Raw genomic sequence first — 23137 nt, 5'->3', positions numbered from 1 at the left:
GTGATCTTTTTGATGACAGCCATTCTGACAGGTGTGAGATGATATCTCATTGTGGTTTGGATTTGCATTTCTCTGGTGATTAGTGGTGCTGAGCATCTTTTCATGTGTCTGTTGGTCATCTGTATGTCTTCCTTGGAAAAATGTCTATTCAGGTCCTCTTCCCATTTTTTTACATCGAATTGTTTCTTTAACATTAAGTTGTATGAGTCCTTTATATATATTTTAGATATTAACCCCTTATCAGATATATTATTTGAAAATATATTCTCCCATTCAGTAGATTGCCTTTTCATTTTGTTAATGGTTTTCTTTACTATGTCAGAGCTTTTCAGTTTGATGTAGTCCAGTTTGCTTATTTTTGCTTTTGTTGCCCTTGACTTTGGAGACAGATCCAAAGAAAAATATTGCTAAGACCAGTGTCAAAGGACAATAGTACCTACTATTTCATGTAATAGGAGGATTAAATTAGATAATGGATTTAAGTATCAGTGTGCTCTATGACCAGAAAACAATTCATAAGATGGCATTGGTAAGTCCTTACCTGACAATAATTACTCTAAATGGATTTTAATTTCCAGTCAAAAGACATGGAGTGAATGGATGGGTAAAAAGACAAGAACCAACTATATGCTGCCTACAAGAGACTCACTTCATCTTTAAAAACACACATAGGATCAAAATGAAGGAATGGAAAAAGGTATTCTATGCAAATGGAAACCAAAAGAAAGCAGTGGTAGCTATACTTACATCAGACAAAAGAGACTTTAAGCCAAAAAATGGTAACAAGAAACAAAGAAAGTCATTATGTGATGATAAAGGGGTCAGTTCATCAAGAAGATGTAACAATCATAAATATATACACACCCCCCATCACTGCACCTGAATATATTTAGCCAAACTAATACATCTGAGGAAAGAGGTATACACAAATAAAATAATAGGAGGAGGCTTCAGCACCCCATTTTCAACAATGGATAGATCATCCGGACAGAAAGCCAACAGGAAATGTTGGTCTTGAACCATACTTTGGACCTAACAGACATATATAGAACATTCTATCCAACAGTACCAGAATATACATTCTTTGCAATTGCACACATAACATTCTCCAGGATAGATCACATGAGAGTTAATAAAACACGTCTTAGCAATTTTAAGATTGAAATCATACCAAGTATCAAAAGGAAATTCAAAAAATAAAACAAATGAAATTGAAAGCACAACATACCAAAACCTATGGGATGCTGCAAAACAGTTCAAAGGGAAGTTTATAGCAGTAAATGCCTACATTAAGAAAGGAAGATCTCAAACAAACAGGCAACAAAATGACCCCTACCTTGGAAAAATTGGAGAAAGTGTGTGGATCAGAATTGCTTGTGATCACAGTGTTAATTCAAGCAAGAGATACAGCAAGAATCCATGCGCCCCCTCACCCCACCCCCTTTGAGTACTGAGGAACACTTAGGTCTCTTTCCTATGGAGAAAGACTCCTGAAAGCACTGATATTTGATTGAAAACCCCAGGAAAAGCCAGAGTGGGACTCTTTCACCAGTCTCCAGTGTGTTCCCCAAGTTTTAAGCCAAGGATTTACAGAGAAGGACTACACATACCTTGCTACTATAATACATTTCAAGTCAATCATCTTCTCTCCTTTCAGGATGTTTCAAATGACAGTGACAATGTAATGTAAAAAGCAATCATTACAGTTCATGTCACAACATTAAATATATGAGCATAATAGGAAATGGTCTCTATTAACTAGAGTTTGATCTCCATTTTTATTTATGCAGATACAAAAGGATATTTGGATTAGTAATTATGTTTTTGGCATTTCTTGGGGTTTCAAATTACTTACTGGAAACAGCCTGCTGAATTCAAATACTGGATTCTAAATTTCTTATTCATCTATAAGCCATTGCTCAACATGGATAATGGAAACACTGTACCAGTAAGTAATGACTTGGAAGGGAAGCAGATCATTGGAATTCAGAGTGGATTTTTGGGATTTTGGTAACAGCTTCTTAAGAAAACTTAAGTGGACTTTCTCTGTAACTGAGATGGACTTGGAAGTTTTAGTTTATTTTCTTTCTTTCTAACTTCTGTTATTATGAAACTGTTTATTTCTGGGGAAAATAATCTAGCATGTTTTTCAAGTCTTGCCAAGGATATGTTTGCTTTATATAACTTACTGCAGTATGCCTCAGTTCCGTTTTCAAGTTTCATTGTGCATGTTAACCATGTATAGCTCTATGTGTGTGCAGAGAAAGAGACAGTTTCAAAACTGCCTCAAGAAGATACTTAATGTCCAGCCAGATATAAGGTATGAGAGCCAATTTCTTAACAGGGAAATAGATAATTATGAGCACAGCTACAGCACTTTGGGGTTCCCTTCTCTCAAATCCCCTGGAAACATATTGTTATCAGAGCCCAGAGGGAGATTTTTGTCACCCCGACTCAGCATGCCCTCTACTAACAGGCCGACTCTGAGATAAGGAAAAGAATCCATTCCTCAAGCAATCTTCTCTCTACCTTCTGCTAATGATAATGGCGGCTCGTGTGTGTGTGCGTGCATGCGTGCGCCCTTGCGCGCACGATACCATCCTCTGCCCAGAAACAGACGAAAAGATGCAATGCTACTCTTTTCCTCCCGTTCCAACTGGTTTCATGTTCCTGGGTGGGAGAGTGAGGCTTTTTTATCATTGGAGGGTCAGCTCTAGGCAAAATATTAATATCGTTGCGTTTTAATTTTTGTCCCTTCTTTCTGCCACTTTCCCTTTCCCAATGTTCTGAACACACACTCTCCTTCCTGATCACAAACACCACTCTCCCTCCTTTCCTCCATCACTAGTGGCCGGGAGGGGGTCTATTCAGGTACCCCTTCCTGTCATAGGGCTGACTGGTTGACTCAAAGCAATGGTACTCCATCTTTTCCCCACACAACACACCCGACGGGTGGCATTCACATATTAGACACACCCTGTTGAGGGTATGAAGGGTTATGAATAATTCCCAGCCCACTAGGTAGCTGTAACTCCTCCCTTTTCTCTCACAAGCATAAAAGAAAATCTAAATGCAAGTGAATAAGAGAAAATTATTGCAGGGATAATATTGAATCTCTTTAATTTACAAAAGAAAGTAATTTGCAAGCTGTTCTGTGATTAGAGACAAAACTTCTGTCCCGCGGTACCACTGTAAGCCCTTGTGCTGACCATCTCCATCTGCCTTTCCAGATCCTCTCCCCACCCTTCCCCACCCTGCTTTATGCCCTGGGAGGGGACACTTTTGGACTATTTCACCCACGTAACTTTGTCCACTGGCCAATGAAGACAACATCAGGATACTGGAGGGCAGGAGGAAAGAGAGGTTGGTGTATTCGTTGTCATTCTTTCTCTGCTGCTTGAGGTCCTCTTCCCAGGGCCTCCCAACTTCTGGTAGGCAGCCCTCTTCCATATCTGCAGCCTGAGTTGCAGCTATAGGTGTCTCAGGGATCCAGGAATGGTTTCCTGCCCCTCATCCCAGGGGAGCAAAGGGAGGAGGTGGGAAGGAGACCTCCCTGTTACAAATGCCGGGGGTATTTAGCCAGCCCTTATTGGTTCCTCTTAACTTTGCTCACAACTTTGTAATAATTCCCAGCTGAGTGTGCCACCATACCATCTCTCTCTGGTCAGGATCCCAACTAATCTTGTGGTTGAGAACTTGTTAAATAAGTTTATTACTACTCCTAAGAGTTCTGAGGCTTAATAGGACACTCTTGTTGTTGATAGCATAAAGACTGAAAAACGCTTGGTGGCCAAATGGAATAGCTATCAAATGGAGGGCTTGTCAGCTTTTGACAACTAAAGGTGAGCTATTTGGGTGCAAGATATACATTCTTCACTAATACTGCCTATATAGCACACCTCTTCCTAAACTCTTAGGACACTCCAGGAAACACATACATACACAAACACATAACAATTATAATTTATAACGATTATAATTTTCACATTCTAAAAATATAACTATCACTATTTGCCAGACTTTGGACAATGACTTTGTTCTTGTCCTGACTTTGTGTCTTGTGTAAACTAATATCATTACCCAGTACTTAAAAGCGTGATACTGACTTTAAAGTCAGACGGACTTGGTGGGAGGCTTAGATCCACCACTAGCTACTGTATACGTATACACTAGTATATAACTTTTCCATACCTTAGTTTCCTGAAAGTACCATGGTGATAACAATGTTCTCATAGGATGGTTGTAAAATTAAGTGGGATACTTGTCCTGCTTTTTAAGCATAATGCCTGTTGCATAGTTACTGCTAAATCAATATTAGCTAAACAAGCGTATAAAAAACAGACTGCATGGATTCCATAAGCCCCTTGAAGGTAACAGCCTGTCTTCACATCTTTGTGTTTTCCTCAGTATAAGTCCAATACATATTGAGACGAATGAATGATGAGTGGATGGATGGATGGGTAGGTGGATGATGGATGGGTGGATGAGACTGGCCTCAAATAAAAATTTCTTCAGGCTACTTAGACATTATTAAGATTTCCAATTAGTCCTTTGGTTCTCTGGATATGAGGTTATTTTCTGCTTAATCATTCAAATCATGTCTGTGCAGTCCTGTGTTTACAGGTTATTTTTTCATTTTTCTTTCAGCGAGGAATTTAAATACCCTCCACCATGGTGTGAAATCCTCATTTCAGTTCTTTGGGAGCTTCACACAGGTATTTGTCCCCCTTGAAGATTATTTTTGTGTTCCTTTAAGCAGAAAGGGCACAGTTTCTGCCAAAGCTAACAGCCGGGGATGGAGGAGATCCTTAGCTGACTAAATATTTCCACAACAAAAGTTGGGAAATTTAACCCTGAGGGTATTGGTCTTTCTAACCATTCCGCTATGGATCAACAATTAGGCCAAGTTCACCTATCAGTGATGAAACAGCCCAGAAAGAATTTCGGCTTTCATTTTTGCCAAGCAACAAAATAAACAGAAAAATATCAAAAATACCACAGAAAAGCCCGGATTATTTATTCCTACATCTATTACTGTTTTCCCTCTTAACCAGTCAGAAATTACTTAATCCAATTAAATACATTTTTTTGTTACCTACCACGTGTTGGGCACTCTGTATATCTGTTAAAATAATTCTTTTGCAACAAAATTTGGTTTAATTAAAACAATCCCTATGATTTATTTGCATTATTTGACATAAGTAATTTTTTTTCTTTTTTTGGAATGATCCCATCTGGTTGAATGCACCAGTGACAATGGCTTAAGTTTTTCCAAAGTTGGGAGAGTAGACAGTACATGGATTTGGAGTCACTTTTTAATCTTAGCTTCACAGCTACCAGGTCTATGCTTGAGCAAGTTGTCTTGTCTGTGTGAGTTTCTTTCTTCCACTGAGAAATGGGTGTAATAGTATCTCCCTCGCTACCAGGAGCTGAAGAATGAGTGCAACAGCATGAGTTTTCCAAAATATGTCAGTTTCCCCGATCACTTTGTACTCTTAACACATCTTGCATGGCATCTAGGACAGGCTGGAACAAAAGCAAGCACTATATAGATTTGACCTGATGTATTTTGTGAATCTTCAAGTCCTACGAAAGAAATAACTTGGGCTTTGATATGAGATTACTAGAACTTTTGATGGCAGGAAGAAAAGTGCTTGTTGGGATCTTATATGCATATTTATTTTGGATTAGTGGATTATTAAAAATAGCGTAATGGCCAATGTAACCCCTTAGTGCCAAGAGGTTATTAATATATGAAGTTCGAAGGATTTTTGTCTTTTTCTTCCAGTTGAATAGAAACTCTGACAGCCCCTCTTGGGAGAATGTGCTTTGAGCAGGGATGGCTATATGCACCAGAGCCCAGACCTTCCTGGTAGACATTGAGAAGTACATTACTCAGGATACTCTGGTGCCAACTCTGGAAACCAAATCAGGCTACCTGAAATCACACAAGAATTTCCTAGAAAAACTATTAGATAGCTCACAACATTGAGGGCCTGGAGCGCTGACCTCAGAAAATGGGCGGAAACCAAGGGAGGCTGGGCACCATTAAAATCCTGTGACAGGAACAGTCTTTCTGGACTGCTGCCACCAGCCTTGACACTACTGGCTAGGCTCCTGCACAGCTACCATGTTTAATCTTGGACCTCACCTGTATATATGTCACATTCTTGATAGAGTCCTGGGTGGGAGCATCTGATTGGCCAGTTTAGGTCATATGACCATGTGCTAGAAGAGGGACCAAGTTCTGTAATGGAGATGGAGGGAGGAGGGACCCTGATATCAAGCTATCATGATTCTTAAAAACAGGTCAGATGGTACAAGGCCGGGCAGCCAAAAATAAAAAGTATCTACTACAGAAAGTTCACCTCATTTTTCCCCTGCATTGCTGTTTCTCATTACTACAGTGGCTGGTCCTGGCTGTTTGGGGGCATGGTCCTCTCAAGAACAGACATACGGGGGGTGCTGGGAAGATGGCGGAAGAGTAAGACACAGAGATCACCTTCCTCCCCACAGATACACCAGAAATACATCTACACGTGGAACAGCTCCTACAGAACACCTACTGAATGCTGGCAGAAGACCTCAGACCTCCCAAAAGGCAAGAAACTCCCCACGTACCTGGGTAGGGCAAGAGAAAAAAGAATAAACAAACAGAGACAAAAGAATAGGGACGGCATCTGCACCGGTGGGAGGGAGCTGTGAAGGAGGAAAGGCTTCCACACACTAGGAAGGCCCTTCGCAGGCGGAGTCTGCGGGAGGCAGAAGGGGGAGCTTTGGAGCCATTGTGGCACATATATACAATAGAATATTACTCAGCCATAAAAAGAAATGAAGTTGAGCTGTTTGTAATGAGGTGGATAGACCTAGAGTCTGTCATACAGAGTGAAGTAAGTCAGAAAGAGAAAGACAAATACTGTTTGCTAACACATATATATGGAATTTAAGAAAAAACAATGTCATGAAGAACCTAGGGGTAAGACAGGAATAAAGACACAGACCTACTGGAGAATGGACTTGAGGATATGTGGAGGGGGAAGGGTGAGCTGTGACAGGGTGAAAGAGAGGCATGGACATATATACACTGACAAACGTAAGGTAGATAGCTAGTGGGAAGCAGCCACGTGGCACAGGGATATCAGCTCGGTGCTTTATGACTGCCTGGAGTGGTGGGATGGGGAGGGTGCAAGGGAGGGAGACGCAAGAGGGAAGAGATATGGGAACATATGTATATATATAACTGATTCACTTTGTTGTAAAGCAGAAACTAGCACACGATTGTAAAGCAATTATACCCCAATAAAGATGTTTAAAAAAAAAAAAAAGGACATACAGATATGTACTTTGCAAAGACTAAGAATGGACATAAACTTTGTAGAATGACCTGCCTCTGCATCCTGCTTTTAGCTGAGTCTGAGCTCTGAATTCCTGTCATGTGCAGAGACAAGCGTTCTCTGGAACCCAGCAAGATTACCAGTGAGCACATGCCCAGATCACAGTGGGAACCCCATGATGGAGATATTGCCTACTGACTTGCCCAAAAACGAAAAATGGGATATGAGCTGCTGAAGTACTCAAGGACAGCATGTGAAAAGCTTCTTGTTTGATTCTAGGCACCAAATAATGTTTATCTGTTTCCTTCATTCAGGCCACAGAGGATCAGTTTTGCCAAAGGAGGAGAAGCGGCTAGAGGCAAAATAGCAGCCAAGTGAAAAGTCCTTTGAAGAGGAGTGGATAGAACCACTCCTTACATTTGGAGTCAGTCAGGCCTGGCTGCAATCCCAGCCCCCAAACACTTCCTAGGACTACAGTCTTCAAACTCCCTGATCCTCAGTATCTTATCTATAAGATAGGGGCTCCCCTGGTGGCGCAGTGGTTGAGAGTCCGCCTGTCGATGCAGGGGACACGGGTTCGTGCCCCGGTCCGGGAAGATCCCACATGCCGCGGAGCGGCTGGGCCCGTGAGCCATGGTCGCTGAGCCTGCGCGTCTGGAGCCTGTGCTCCGCATACAGGAGAGGCCACGGCAGTCAGAGGCCCACGTACCTCAAAAAAAAAAAAAAAAAGATAGGGATAGAGGAGATCGGATCAAGATGGCGGAGGAGTAGGAGATGGAGCTCACCTTCTGCAACAAGTAGACCAAAACTACATCTACATGTGAAACGATTCTCACAGAACATCTACTGAACACTGGCAGAAGACCTCAGACTTCCAAAAGGGTAAGAAAATCTCCATGTAACTGGGTAGGACAAGAGAAAAAAAAGAGAGAATGTAATCAGGATGGGACCTGTACCCCTGGGAGGGAGCCATGAAAGAAAGGTTTCCACACCCTGGGAAGTCCCCTCACAGGCAGGGAGATCAGCCAGAGGGGGAACTTCAGAGCCTTGGAGGAGAGCACAGCAACCCGTCTGCAGAGAGCAAAATGGAGAGAGACCTGCACAGATGGTCAGTGCTACCCAGCACTCCTCAGCCTTAGACCCTCCTCTGCCGTGGCGGGGTGGGGGCTGGGTGCTGAGGCTCGGACTTCAGAGGTCAGACCCGGGGAGAGGACTGGGGTTGGCTGCATGGAGACAGTCTGAGGGGGCTAGGGTGTGGTGCACACACCCAACAGAGTATGTGAAGAAGCCTGGGCCCACCAGAGAGGGAAGGCGCCATTGTTGGGGGGCACACAAGGAGAGGGGCATGTCCACCATAGGAGGGTCTTTCTCTGCTTGCGCGCTCTCAGGTGGCAGGGCACTGCCTACACGAGCTTCAGGGGTGGGTGCAAACTGCTGCTGCCATCTCAGATTCCAGAGGTGGGCGCGGGCCGCTACTGCCACCAAGAGTCCCATGACTGGGTGCCAACCACTTCCCCTGCCTCCCTGGAAGTATGTGCGGATCACGCACCTGCACACCCCCATCCAGCAGATAACAGCCAGCACACGCGAGGAAGGAGGTGGCAAGCATCCAAACCAAAAACAGCCCTCACGCCAACATTAAACCCACACACGCTACGCAGGGATGCTCCTGCATATCAATAGCCCTCCAAGACTACGGTAGATAGTTACTTCTCCTAAACTCACAGAGGAAGAGGAATATAAGCAAAATGAAGAAGCAGAGGAACCACTCCCAGTTAAAGGACCAAGAGTATTCCTCTGAAGGAACAAACAGTGAAACAGACCTCTTCAGTCTAATAGACACTGAGCTCAAAAACGAGGTAATGAAAATACTGAAGGACTTAAGAAAAATCTATGGAGAGAAATGCAGATTACTGTAAAAAGAAACCAGAAACTATAAGGAGGAGCCAAGAAAAATTAGAAGATTCATTTCCTGAGACAAAAGCTGAGCTAAAAGCAATGAATAGTAGAATGAATAAGTGCTCTGGAGAATAGAATAATGGAAATTACCCAATCAGAACAGCAGACAGAAAGCCAATTAAAAAACAAAAATGAAAACAATATAGGAGACCCATGGGATAATATAAAGCATGCCAGGCTACGCGTAATAGGGATTACAGAGGGAGAAGAAAGAGAAAAGGGGATTGAAAATGGATTTGAAGAAATTGTAGCTAAAAACTTCCCAAACCTATAAAAGGAAACATTATCCAGAGACAGGAAGCACAGAGGGTCCCAAACAAGATGAACCCAAAAGACTTACACCAAGACATAATAAAAGTGGCAAAAGTTAGAGGGTTCTAAAGGAAGCAAGAGAAAAACAAAGAGTTCACTATAAGGGAACCCCCATAAAGCTATCAGCTGCTTTCTCTACAGAAACGCTGCAGGCCAGAGGGAGTGGCAAAATATATTCAGAGTCTTGAAAGGGAAATCTGCAACCTAGAATACTCTACCCAGCAAGATTTTCATTTAGAATGGTGGGAGAAATAAAGAATTTCTCAGACAAGCAAAAATGAAAAGAATACCATAATACTAAACCTACCCTAAGAGAAATATTGAAAGGTCTTCTCTAAATAGAAAAGAAGAAAGAAGATATAGGAAGGAGGAAATCACAATTGGAAAGTAAATCACTTAAATTAGCCAACAAATTTGACCTAGAAGAAATGGACAACTTTCTAGAAACACAGAACCTACCAAAATTGAATCAAGAAGAAACGGATAATTTGACAGATGAATCACTAGAAGCGAAATGGAATCTGTAATAATAATAAAAAAAACCCTCCCTACAAACAAAAGTCCAGGACCAGATGGCTTCACAGGAGAATTCTACCAAACATACAAAGAAGAACTTATACTGGTCCTTCTCAAACTCTTTCAAAAAACTGAAGAGGAGGGAACACTCCCAAAGATGTTCTATGAAGCCACCAGATACCAAAACCAAAGATACCACCAAAAAAGAAAATTACAGGCCAACATCTTTGATGAATATAGATGCAAAAGTTCTCAACAAAATATTACCAAACCAAACCCAACAACACATAGAAAAGATCATACACCACGATCAAGTTGGATTCACCCCAGGCTCACAAGGATGGTTCAACGTACACAAATCAATCAATATAACACATTAAGAAAAGAAAAATCAAAAACCACATGATCAGCTCAATAGATGCAGATAAAGCATTTGACAAAACTCAACATCAATCCTTCATAAGAACTCATACAAAAGTGGGTATAGAGGGAACATATCTCAACATAACGAAAGACATTTATGACAAACCCACAGCCACTATAATACTCAATGGTGAAAAGATGAAAGTCTTCCCACTAAAATCTGGAACAAGACAAGAATGTCCACTCTCACCACTTCTATTAGACACAGTATTGGAAGTCCTAGCCACAGCAATCAGACAGGAAAAGAAATAAAAGTTATCCAAATTGGAAGGGAAGATGTAAAAATTTCACTATCTGCAGATGACATAATAGAAAACCCTAAGAACTCCACACAAAAACTACTAGATCTAATAAATGAATTCAGCAAAGTAGCAGGATACTACTACAATATACAATACAATATTTGCAAATGACACAACCGACAAGGGCTTAATCTCCAAAACATACAAACAGCTCATACAACTCAAAAAGCAAACAACCCAATAAAGAAATGGGCAGAACACCTTAATAGACATTTCTCCAAAGAAGACATACAGATAGCCAGTAGGCACATGAAAAGATGCTCAACATCACTAATTATTAGAGAAATGCAAATCAAAACTACAATGAGGTACCACCTCACACTGGTCAGCAAAAATCTACAAACAACAAACGCTGGAGAGGGTGTGGAGAAAAGGGAACCCTCCTACACTGTTGGTGGGAATGTAAGTTGGTGCAGCCACTATGGAAAACAGTGCGGAGGTTCCTCAGAAAACTAAAAATACAGTTGCCACATGATCCAGCAATTCCCACTCCTGGGCATATATCTGGAGAAAACTGTAATTCAAAAAGATACATGCACCCCTATATTCATAGCAGCACTATTCACAATAGCCAAGACGTGGAAACAACCTAATTGTTCATCAACAGACGAATGGATAAAGAAGATGTGGTATACTTATACAATGGAATACTACTAAGCCATAAAAAAGAAAGAAATAATGCCATTTGCAGCAACATGGATGGACCTGGAGATTAGCATACTAAGTGAAGTAAGTCAGAAAGAGAAAGACAGATACCATATGATTTCACTTATATGTGGAATCTAAAATACGGCACAAATGAACCCATCTACAAAACAGAAACAGACTCACAGATATAGAGATCAGACTTGTGGTTGCCAAGGACGAGGTGGGATGGGAAAGGGATGGACTGGAAGTTTGGCTTGGTAGATGCAAACTATTACATTTAGAATGGATAAACAACAAGGTCTTACTGTATAGCACAGGGAAATATATCCAATCTCCTGGGATAAACCATAATGGAAAAGAATATTTTAAAAGAGAATGTATATATGTGTATAACTGAGTCACTTTGCTGTATAGTAGAAATTAGCACAACATTGTAAAGCAACTGTACTTCAATTAAAAAAAACAACTATTGTACATCCATACAGTGGATTTCTATTCAAGAATAAAAAGAAATGAACTACATACCTGCTCCAACATGGATGAACGTCAGCTCATTCTTCTAAGCGGAAGAAGCCAGGTGCAAAATTCCATTTATATGACATTTTTAAAGTGACACAATTGCAAAGGCAGAGATCAGATCAGAGGTTGCCAAGGGCTACGAATCAAAGGAGAGGATAAAGGACTGACCACAAAGGTGCACATGGAAATATTTTGGGGTGATGGTAGTTACATAAATGATTGTTTGTCCAACTTGCCTGATGGCCCATGAGTGGTGTTGCACCAGCAGACGACAGGTTCCCCAGCGAAGGCAGAATCAGACTAATAGGCAGCTTCTGGAACTATGCTGTTAAGTACAAGGCCCGGTACAATAATTATTCATTGAATAAATTAATACACTTATCCTTCAAGGAAAAAAAAAGTGCTTGTCAAAACTTATGTAACTGTCCACCCAAATTTTTGATTTTTGCCTTTATAAATTTCACTTCAATAAACTTGACTTTGGGGGAAACAAAATAAAATAAAATTAAAATAAAATAGGGATAACGTATGCCTAAAAGTGGGTGGTTGTGGGGATTAGAAATCATCTACTGAAAGCATTCAGCCAAACTCCTGCTCAGCCAATGCTTGGTCCTCTCTGCTCTTCCTCACTCACAGAAGAAAACAGAGAAGTCAGCATAGTTACTCAACTGTAAAACACGAAGTTTCAAGAAGCCGTTTAAGTAAAGTCAAAGGTCAGATTTCAATGGTGAAATAAAACACCAGTGTCAAGAAGAAAGGGCACTGAGGAGGGAGGCAGGGCTGTGGCATCAGCATAACTTCTGTATCAACACTGAAGCTCTTTAGTGCTGGAGTCACCTGGCGAAGGCGAGACTAGGAGAGGAATCAAAGACAAGAGAAGTCATTTTTACGGTGCACATATGGTGCTTTAAGCTGGACGCTCCACCCACGTTATCATACTGAACTACACCCCAGGAAGTAGGTGCGTTATTACCCCCACTGTGTGGGTAGTGAAACTGAGGCACAGAGAGGCAGTGAGTAGGTTTCTTCTAACCTTTGTTTTCCCGTTGAGGTGGCAGAAGATTACTGCATCCATCAGTTCCAGAGTTTATATCTCTTCCCCTCAAGAAAGCAACCAGCCTGGGGTAGGAACCACTTAGTCCCATTTCAGTTTTGGAGATTGGGTCAGGTGCCAACCGTGGTCTAGACAACACGGATGAGGACAGGCAGAGGGAGAATGGGGTCCACCTGAAAAAGCATAAGGGCTCTGGTGTATCCAGGAAGATGGCCGGGGTGGGTGGGAACACTGCATCAGCAAGTCCAGGAGGCCCCGTTCACATTTTAATGCTGTTAAGAAAATGAGCCAAAAATTAGAGACAAAGCAATAGGATACCTGCATGTGCCCTCAATGTCACCCTTAGCCATTGTTTAACTGGCTCATCAAGAATTATTTAATCATCTAGGTAGGACAGGAGTTGGCAAAACTGTGAGCCTCGGCCATATGCGTTTGTAAATGAAGGCTTATTGGAACAGCCATGTCCATTTGTTTAGGTATTAGCTACGGTTTTTGTGTTACACTGTCAGACTTCAAAAGAGATCATACGATCTCGAAAGCCAAAACTATTTCCTACCTAGCTCTTTAAAACATTTGCTGCATCCCTGACCTGGGAGAATGTGCCTGTATTTGAATTTGCTATTTACTAGTATTTGATTAGAGCCCGGATACTCTGAAGTTATATGTCTGCTGACTGGTCAATTTCTGTAAGGTAGAAAACAAAACCAGAAGTCTACAGCTTTATTGCTCTGTAAGACATTAAGCAGTTTTATAATCTATTAACAAATTCATTTCAGTATCCCTTTGACTGACTCTATAAATTCCCTTCCTCTGATTCTCCTTTGAACCAGATTTGCCATCCTAATGATCTCCTCATGAATTGATAAAGTGAATTTTTTTTTTTTTTTTTTACAGTATGCAGGCCTCTCACTGTTGTGGCCTCTCCCATTGCGGAGCACAGGCTCCGGACGCGCAGGCTCAGCGGCCATGGCTCACGGGCCCAGCCACTCTGCCGCACGTGGGATCTTCCCGGACCGAGGCACAAACCCGTGTCCCCTGCATCGGCAGGCGGACTCTCAACCACTGCACCACCAGGGAAGCCCGTGAATAGATTTTTGATTCATGTTCATTCTATTTCATATGAGTCAGCTTTGGGAACATTATACTTTGACAACTCCAAGGGATGGCATGGAATACAACATGAATGGTGATAATTCTTAAAATAGGGATGGTAGGTACCCTGTTGGTACCCACTACTATACTGTAGCTCATTTAATCCACGCAACAGTCCTATAAAGTATGTTAACTTACAAAATGGAGAAATTAAGGTAATAGCAAAAGCTACCTCATAGGGTGATTCTGGCGGTCAAAAAAGATAGTGCAAGAGTTTAGCAAAATACTTAGTGCCTAGTACTCATTCATTAAATGCCAGCTATGATTATTAGTATTAATGGTATTATCCTTTGTATGCGTTGTTTCTTTGGTTGAAAGTAACAGGTGTTTGACTCCTACCAGCTTTAGCAAATAACAAGAAGAAGAAAATAATTGGAACAAACATCTTGAATGCACAGAATCCAAGGAAGGGCTAAGCAGCTGACCCGCAGGGCTCTCTTCTCTCCACAAGGACTGAGACTCTGAGAGACAAAGAGCCTGCCATGTCTAAAGATGCAAGTGACTGGGTTTGGTAGGGCTGTAAACCCTGATCAGGTAGGGAGTTGGCCTCATTTCTTCTACCCTGTAAAGCGAAGCAAAGACTATAATGTCCTCACCTTTGTGTCCCCGTGTTGCTCAGCACGGTACCTGCCCCGTGGTACATGCTCGATAAGAGTTTATGGAGCTAGATTACCAGCAGGTAGACAGAGATGATAAGCAGATACGACTGGCAAGAGAAGTCGAGATCATCTACAGAAAGAGTAATATATCTGACCTGGTAGTGTAGAGGGAGGCCAGGTTAGGGTGGAAGGGGGCTTAAGTGGTAGCCTAAGGCTACATTTCCTCTTCACAACTATACAATGAAATCAAGGTAATATTCCCAGCACCGTTTGAGCATGCAGAATTCACTTCTGCGTTCTGGCTTTGTCATTGGGATCCTCCTCTGCTTTGGGGAGGAGCTGGGAGACAAGACCTGCTCCCCTTAACCCCTCAGGGCACCAAGCGGCCAGTTTTATTGCATTATGGGAGCTGTCTACGTCAACTGCACTGACAAGACATGCCAGGCCTCTGCACACATTCTGATCCTTCTAATCCCTTTAGCTCCATCACCTGGACGTGTTATTTGAAATTGATTTTTAAACGTCTGAGTAATTGAGGTTTATGTGTAGTTGCCTCTCAGCCACAGAGGTAAGCTGAGGCTGTTTATATCCTCATTAAACACTGATTAAGAGTGATTGCATTACTGGAGGCCCCAATTGATGCCATTCCTCAGGGCTCCCACGCGAGAACAGCTTCCATACTTGGCAGATGTGAGCGTCTGGAGAGCAGAAATAGTACAGAGTTGGGCTTTGCATCCCCTGAGTGTCTTTGGCAGATGATCAGCTCTAACAGGAGGCAATCTTCCAGGCCGCCCATGGGTTCCATCTCTGGGACGTGTATAAACCATCAGGTTCTGGTGAAGGCAAAATACCCACTTTTTTCCCCAGAAACATGGGACTCTCACTGGAGTCAATCTTATGACCAAAGTTTTGAGGTAGGAAGTCTAATGGTCTTTTAACCTTAGGCAAGTCCCAGAGCCTCTCTTTCCCTCTTTCCTCTTTTTATTTTTTTCTGCCCAGTGTCCCATCACCGTGTGTGTGTGTGTGTGTGTGTGTGTGTGTGTGTGTGTGACCCTGGGCTCGTTCTTTACCAAACAAATTGCCTTCAGATTTGGCACAGACCAGGGAACAAAAGAGACTAATAGGAAGGGTTGTGATCTTAAAAATATCCTCTGTCTTCCATGCTCTTGAGAGTAGCTTTGCCACCGCCCATTCCAGGAGAAACAGAGTTTTGGGGTTGGAAGTGATGTGGAGAGACAAGCTCTGATGCTGACGTCAGAAAGACCCAGGTTTGAATCATGGCTCAACCGTTAAAAGCTGCATAGTGACTGGCACAATCCCGAATGTCTTGGTTCATTCTCTGCATCTGTGAAATGGGGATAGCAAGGCCTACTTCATAGGGTGAGCGTGAAGACATAATGAAATAAGGTGTATAAGGGACTGGGCATAAAAAGAGTTCACTCAGTGTGAGTTTGTTTTTCCCTGAAGGGATTGTAGAGGTCATCAGAATGATAATAATAGTACCCCCACCGCCTGGCCCTTGCAGATCTTTTTTTTCAAGTCTTGCATTCTCCACTATGGATCATGTCCTCTAAGTTCTATGAAAGAACGTTAACAAAATTCTGAAGAGAAAAGGAAGGCTGAAAAGGCAGGACTGAGATCTCCAACCTTCGTTAGGACATACACTACTTGCAGTAGCTCACTTTTTATCTATTTATATATTGAGACTCTATGTAATTTTTACATCGAAAAATGTACACTACTTTGAAAAGAAGAATTGACTACCGTTAGAAAATTCATAGAGTCCACAAGGTAAAGTTAAAGCTCCCATTTCCCATCACACTGTAATGCCCTCTCACCACACCAGGTGGCAGAAGCTCCTTGGCATGTATGTGAGGAAATCTCACAACCTGTCTGGACTAGTGTATCACTAAAGCTTTTGCAACAGAGAAAGGAAGATGCACACAGGTCCAGATAATAAGGGTTAAGTCTCTAGGACTTAAAGTTCCTCTCTTTCTTTTAAGCCAGACCTAAAGCAGCAGAGGTCTCATTGCGTTTGGGCTTTTCAAAGTTGTCCCTAAAACACTGTTAGTCTCTATTGCAGCACTTTGCACAGAGCTAGGCATTTGGTAGGAATTCAGCTTGCGTTAGTCAACAGAAGAGTCTCCATTCCAAGTAGATCAGACCTCTCTGTCCTCGTGGCCTGTGCTGCTCTGTCCTCAAAGACCCAGCAAGTGTATGTTTTGCACTGAATGTATGCCAACAGAACTAAGTAAGGAGAAGCTGCCAGGGTCGGGAGGTAGCAGGGAGGACCTCACAGAGGGGGCGAGAGTGAAATGGGCCCTGCCAGAGGGTTAGGACCTGGAAGGGCAGAGAGAAGGCAAACGATTCTTGGTAGGATGCAGAGTCAGAGCAAAAGCGAGAAGCAGGACTGAGCAGAGTATGTGAGTAAGAAAAAGATGACTAGGCTTTGAGTGCATGGGATTCAAGAGAAATGGAAACATGTGGCTCCCTGGATGACGCTAGAAAATGCTGGGTCCCTGTCCTCAATTTTGATCAGAGACTTCACAGTTACCATTAAGCAGTGCAAATAGAGATCTTCTCTCCCGTTCTTTTTTTTTTTTTTTTTTATGCAGTATGCGGGCCTCTCCCTGCTGGGGCCCCTCCCGTTGCAGAGCACAGGCTCTGGACGTGCAGGCTCAGCGGCCATGGCTCACGGGCCCAGCCGCTCTGCGGCATGTGGGATCTTCCCGGACCGGGGCATGAACCCGCGTCCCCTGCATCGGCAGGCGGACTCCCAACCACTGCGCCACCAGGGAAGCCCTCTCCCGGTATTTAACCAGAATCTGTGCCACTTCCACAACTGAAATGAGTTAAGTAGGGGCAAAAGGTTAGTCCAATAAATTTATTGGATCTTTTTATGCAGACACTTAAAAAAAAGTGGGCTCATTTAACCCAAAGAGCAACCCTATTTACACATTTATTATTCATTCAACATAAATGTATTCAGTGTTAAATTGTTCTGGGCTCCGGGCATACAGCAGTATGTAAAACACCCCAAGTCCCCGTCCTTGTGGAGCTTATATTTACAGGGGAGAAAAGAACAATAAATAAATAACATGTGGTAGCATTAAGAAACATGATGTCGGCGTGTTTATCCTTCCCTCGGAGAGAGGAGACTGAGGCACGGAGCGCTTACACAAAATGCCTAGGGTCACCACCCCCCTCCACCTGGGTCCACAGCACACCCAGACATAGATGTCTTTCAATTCTGTCTTTTTAACCACATGGCTATTCTTCTTATCCTCTGGACATGACTGGAAAATTTCTAGCCTTTTCCCTTGAAGTGCTTTCATCCTTTAAGCCAAAGGAACTAGCCAACATCCACCTAACGCCTTCGAGAAACAGGTCAGGCCCGTGCCTGCCCCCAGGATGATTCTGAGTCTACGGAGCTAACTTCTTTCGGGAGCCCTGAACACTACTTCATTTTCCCTCTTTAGATCAGATCACATCATCGCTTTTAACCCATCTCAGCTCAGCTCGAGGTATTCATTTACAGATTGCCCTGATTTCACAGTTTTTCTGGTTCAGTCACTTATTTGAGCCTTTGTGTGTTCTGCCCCTCGCCCACTTCTTAAAGGAACATGCTCATAGATCAAAGCAGACGTAAACACTTTAGAGTTGGAATCTGTACAACTAGGGACAAAGGGTTCCCCCCTGCAGGCTCTGTCCTGGGAGTCAGCTTCCCAGTCCAGCATCTTTAATGAGGGTTCAATCTGAGACCAAGGCAGGATTTCCTATGAAAGTGAAGAGCCTCCAACCCCAGAACAGAGCAAGTGGTATATAGTGTTTCTCAAAATGCTTTCAAATTACTTACGTATTATTTACATATGCATCTCTCTCTTTCTCTCAACATAAACAAATGTCACCGAAAGAAAACAATTTGGGGTCAGCCAGATGGTAGGTACAATGGGAGCGTGTGGGATCCTATGTCCACTGGGGAACAAGAGGAGGTTCGCGTTCCCCCTCAGTTGTAATTTTCCTTTGTTCGTGGAAGCATGGCATGCACATTAAAGGGGTCCCCTTCCAGAAGAGAAATCTTTAAAATAAACAAGAGAGAAAAATCCTCCCCTCTCTTTAGCATTTTTTTACGGAAAAAAAAACCATGCTGAGACACGCAATATTTTTAGAGAACAAACCTTGTGTTAGACCTAACATAGAACATTCAAAAATCTTGTCTCTGTCTACAAAGACTGGTCTCCTAGCAGACCTGCGAATTCTATAGAAAATATCAAGGAAGAGAGTCGAGTACAGAAACTGAAAGCAAAGAGAATGTCCACAGCATCTCCCAGCTACTGTACACACTTGTCTTCGCGTAACTGTAAGCGGTCCTAAAGAGGACACAGACCCATCGAGAGCCACCCCCTCAAGCCCCACCCAGGCACAGCCTCAGAGCCACCAAAGTGGCCAACCCTGTCCCCTTCAATGGTCTCAACTGCAGAGGGAATAAAAGCTCAGCTCCTCCTTCCAACCTTTAAAGCTTCCTCCTTTCTGGACTGCCCTTTCCTGAAATGCACCCTCAGTCTGTCCTGTAACTCAGGCTTTAACCACCCCCAAGGATATCACTGTCTTGCAGATTCTTTGTATATTTTCCTACCTCTGTACTCCTCCCATTATTCCCACTCCTGAAATATCTTCCCTCTTCAACTGTCCCCCCTTTCCACCTATCAAGTTCACGTTGCATTCACCATGATCCAACGTTCAAACCTGCCAGAACTTTCAGTGAAATCTCTTATTCTACCCTGTCTGACTCTATAGTGAGGTGACTTTGCAGCATTTAGCAAATCCTGCTCTCTGTGACTCTGTCTCCACAGTGTGAACTCGCAAAGGACAGGCACATTTCTTACACAGCTTGGCATCTCTCATAGTATCTAGCACATTTCTCACTACATGAAAACCTAAAAGATACTGGCTTAACTGAATTCGGGAGGACAAGGACAAGCTCAGAAGGATAGCTGTATTTATGACGGTAATATTATTGACCCAAATGTCCATCAGTGGAAGAATGGATGAATAAACATCCTATAACCACTCAATGGAATATAATACAGCAGTGAAAAGACGTACAGTTGCAAGCAGTAATCTGGATGAATCATAGGAATGTAATATTAATAAAAAGAAGCCCCCAGGTTACAATGTGACACACTTTACATAAACTTAAAAACAAACTAAATAAAATACATGCTTTTATGCATGCATAAGGATTTAACAGAACCACATAGAAAGGAAAGCAAAAGAAAGATGAACATAAAATTTGGACTGGAGTTGCCTGGCATGAACCAACGATGAGAGTGTGTTGTGAGTTCCGATGAATCCAATGCACCTGAGGTCTGTTTAAACAGCAACAACGAAAGAAAGATAAATTCTTGGCACTTAGCCACCTATGACCCTTTGGAAAAGAAACTTTCCTATACACCTGTGGAACATCTTATTTTGTTATCAGGAGAAAGAGGAAGAAGAGATGTGGTTTTTCTCAGATTTTCTTCCAAAATGATCTTCACTAATCCTCACATGGCACACACGTAACATCCCTTCATCTACTTCAGATGCTTGCACATTCTTAAGACACATGTGGGCACAAGATTCTCAATAAGAGCAAAGAAACTGAGTCACACAGGACTACACTCATGCATTTTTCATTCAACAAATATTTATGTATCAGGCCCAGAGCTACACACTGCTAGAGAATGGTCTTCAGAATCGGTATGAACCCTCTCCTCCTAGAATTTAGAGACTAACAGAGAAGACAGGTGATGCACACAGAAACGCATGAATTGACGACATAATCACAGGCTGAAGAGTTCAGTGAAGAAGAAGAGAACTGGGGACCAAGAGAGAACAACCAGAGCTTTGTCTTTTTTGTTGTTTGAAACAGTGTTTTTAAGAAAGGATAAAGAGAAAGTGATGCTGCTGGGGTGGCCTGCAGCTGAGCATCTGTGCCCCTGCCTGAACACACACATCTGTTGATGTAAAGCATTGAAGCATCACGATGGGCTTATGAAGTTCTCTCACCATCCTTGCCAATGTGGCTAATGTTCCTGATCTCCAACATTCAGATTCCTGCTCAGTGTAGCTGGGGAGGAGAAAGGTAGGATACCAGGACACAAAGGTAGGTCAGAGTAATGAACCTGGATTTATTATGGATTTGATGGAGGAGCCATTTGGTGGTGGTGGGGGGAGCGGCTTAAGCAAGAAAGGGACATGTTCTCATTTATATTCTTAAAATTTTTACCCTGGCTGTTGTAGGAAAGATGAAGTGACCAGGGGAAGAGGTAGAAGCAGGAAATCCAGTTGGGAGTGCAGAAATAAATCTGGAGAAGAAAGGCAGTGCCAGCAGCTAGGATGGTATCTGTGGTGATGGAAAAAAGAGGGCAGGATTGGGGTATGTTTTGGAGATAGAGTCAATAAATCTTACTAAAGGATGGAAAGTGAGAGTTAAGGGAAAAAAGAGAAACCAAAGATGATTCCTAAATTTGGGGCTTAAGAAATTGGATATTTTATGGTAGTATTTACTGAAATTTGAAGGAACTGGGTAAAAGGAGGATTTGTGGGGAGAGGACACTGAAAAGTTGTATTCTGCTTTTGATAAGTTAAATTTTGAGATACTCATTAAACATTTAAATGTAAATTCAGGTAGGAGGGTGAAATTTTAACTCAGGAATTTTGAAGAAATCAGGGCTAAAAGACAAAAATTTGGGAGTCAACTCTATAGATGGTATATTTAAAGCCATGGGCTAGAGATTAGCTAAGCACAGAGGGCAAAAGAAAAGAAGAGACCCAGGATGAAGCTCTAAATACTGACCACTCCAGTATGTAGAGGTCAGTCATAGCAGAAGGCAGAAGAGAGACTGAGGAAGAGCTATGTCTGAAGTGAGAGGAAATACAGGACAGTATGGATCCCAGAAACCAAGAGAAGAGTGGGTTTCAGGAAGTAGAGATGGTCAGCTGTCAAATGACGCTGAGACATCAAGTGAGGAAAGCGACATGCCTATTGGTTGTGTTAACATGTACCTCACGGAGTTGTCTTCATGGAATGTGGGAGCAGGAAACCCAATGAGGGAGTTCAAGAGAAAAGAGCAGATGAGGGAGTAGAGTTCTCTTAGGAATTACACTACATGGGGCATTTTATAAGACAACCAATCTATAGCATTAACAAGTGCATGGCATAGAGAAAAAATATATATATGTGTTCTAGACTGAACTCTATTTAAGACTGGATTCTATTTAAAAGATAAAAATCAAATGCAATGTAGGAACCTTGTTTGGATTGTTATTCAACTAAACCAACAGAACAAGATATTTTGGGAATAATTGAGGAAATACAAATCTAAACTGGGTATTAGTTGATAGTAAGGAATTTTTGTTAACTGTGTTAGGCATGATCGTGTAATCATGGTTATGTAAGAAAATGCACTTAAGAGATGCACTGAAATATCTACAAATGAAATGTCATAAGGTCTGATATTTGCTTTCGAGTGTCAAAGCAAAAACTAATGAAGGAAATATGACCCAAAGCTAATAATTCTTAAATCTGTATGGAGAGTACATAGGGGTTCATTTTATAGTTCTACTTTTATGTATATTGGAAATTTTTCATAATACAAGGTACAAAACAGTTGTACTGTGAAGGAAAACAAAGAACTAGGACAGTAGCTAGAGGAGAATGTAGGTGGAGGAAGTTTTAGATTTTTTTAAATGACTTTTTTTTTTTAAGAGCAGTTTTTGGCTCACAATAAAATGGAGAGGAAGATACAGAGATTTCCCAAATACCCCTGCCCCTCACCCAGCCTCCCCCATTATTAACATCCCCCACCAGGTCCCTTAGTTACAACTGATAAACATACAGCGACACATCATAATTGCCCAAAGTCTGTAGTTTACCTTTGATGGTGTACGTTCTATAGGTTTGGACAAGTATAGAATGACATGTCCATCACTATATCATACAGAATATTTTCACTGCCCTAAAAGTCCTATGTGCTCTGCCTGTCTGTCCTTCTCCCCGCACTGCCCCTGCCCAGCCTGTGGCAACCATGGATCTTTTTACTGCCTCCATAGTTCTGCTTTTTCAGAGTGTCATATAGTTGGAATCATATTGTATGTAGCCTTTTCAGGTTGGCTTCTTTCACTTAGTAATATGTATTGAAGAGCCCTCCATATCTTTTCATGGTTTGATAAGCTCATTTCTTTTTAGTGCTAAAAACGTTTCATTGAATGGATGCACCAATTTATCCATTCACCTACTGAAGGACATTTTGGTTACTTCCACTCTTTGTCAAT

The sequence above is a fragment of the Neophocaena asiaeorientalis genome, unplaced genomic scaffold, assembly GCF_003031525.2.
Source record: "Neophocaena asiaeorientalis asiaeorientalis breed wild unplaced genomic scaffold, Neophocaena_asiaeorientalis_V1.1 scaffold85, whole genome shotgun sequence".
NCBI lineage: Eukaryota > Metazoa > Chordata > Mammalia > Artiodactyla > Phocoenidae > Neophocaena > Neophocaena asiaeorientalis.
This window is presented reverse-complemented; position numbering follows the sequence as displayed.